Below are 1,831 nucleotides of genomic sequence, written 5' to 3'. Positions count from 1 at the left end.
GCTTAAACGCATGAAAGGATGTCACGAGCATCAATTGCCAGGGTACCTGGATGAATTCATGTATAGAGAAAGATTTGGCAGAAATGATTATGAGTGTTGGCAATCAATAATACAAGACATTGCCACTCAATATCCTGTATAGATACTGAATTGTAAATAATAATAACTTGGTTAATAGACTCAAATTTTCCATTCTTGATTAAGTTATTTTGAGTTTTGACATTAAAACAGGCGTGGTAAGTGGTGGGTGCGGCTAGTTATATAGGTAGGCGTGGCCAATTATTATTTAATTGATAGATGGAGTCAGATGCTTCTAGGAGTCGGATATCTCTTGGAGTGGGATATTTCACATGATCCGGCCATTCCCGTTTTTCTAAATTTTGCTTTCAGGAGCCAGGGCGCTTGCCCCTCCATTGCTAGGAAGATAGAAGTGCATTCAGCTGAGTCCTATGACTAGTGTCTATCATCAGAGTTAGTTTCAGTCCATCAGGACAAGGTACGGTGGAATACTCACTCAGTTGTTATTTTGCAGCTGGAGTGTGGATGATTATGACCATCTTTTCACTTCTTAAAACTATAGGTTGGCTCTTATAGATAGTTGAGGCATGCAAGAACTCATTCTTTATCTGTAAATTCACTGATTGTACTGTATGAGCATCTCATGTCATTAAAATCTGTCAGTCGCTATTCAGTACTTGCAGAAAGGAATCATCACATTCAGGACTCGTTCATGGCTCTTCACCATTTGTATCCTCTCCCAACAGTTTCATTTATTATTTTGAATTATAAAAAACATAATGGGTGTTGTTGCTAGAACTATTATTGTTGTTATCACTAGGTCACTACATTGCATTTGTATAGACGACTATTTATGTATTTACTCACACTTTATGATAAACAGTATATACACAATAATTTGAAACCATCTTGACGATAACAAAGATAATTATTGTTATTAACATCAATTTTTAACATGAATAAAAACATAAAAATCATGTAACGATGAAAGTGTTTTACTTCATACTGGACGTTACTATTAATAGCTAGTTACATGATGCTTAGCTATTCTAGCACACTTATGATCCTTGGAATGCTTCTTACATGTGAATAAAGACCAGTCCTATAGTTTTAAGAAGTGAAAAGATGGTCATAATCATCCACACTCCAGCTGCAACATGACAACTGAGTGCATGTCCAGCAATGAGTGGTCGCGGATTAGTATACCGAGCAATTATCTCCGTATACTACTGGTTGACTTTATACAGGGCAGGAATGGACATTTCCATTTACTAGGCTATATCTTTCTTCAGAATAAGTCTCATCAATTTGCGCACTTCAGTAGCTGTTCTCCATAATTATACCTGTGTTCCTGCTAAATATGACAGCACTTGGAGTAACTTTGTGTGGAACATTTGCAGATTAAAGATGAGGCAGTCAGTGCCGCCATTTTGTCATTCCTTTATGTATGTATGATAATTTTTTTACTTTTTGAATGGTTATATCTAAATTTCAAACAATTTTTGACAAATTGCGCACTTATTTTGTGAAAGTACAACATTTTTACTGCCCAATCATGCAAAAAAGATAAAGAAATTCAAAACTTTGTTCGGTACTTTAGTCTTCTAAAGGTGAAATAATTTTAGTTGTCTCAGTGATAACGGGTGCAGCAACAAGAGTGAACAAGTGCTTTTCTCTTCTCACGGGAATAATAAAGTAAAACTAAGAGTGCTTAACAGCTATACAAGCAAATCATGTCTCTAGATCCTTTTAAAGTAATAACAAGAAGGCCTTTTGTTAGTGGATGAGTCTTCTTGCGCCACGCCTGCCACTT

This window comes from Amphimedon queenslandica, unplaced genomic scaffold (assembly GCF_000090795.2).
Source record: "Amphimedon queenslandica unplaced genomic scaffold, v1.1 AMPQUscaffold_11702, whole genome shotgun sequence".
NCBI lineage: Eukaryota > Metazoa > Porifera > Demospongiae > Haplosclerida > Niphatidae > Amphimedon > Amphimedon queenslandica.
This window is presented reverse-complemented; position numbering follows the sequence as displayed.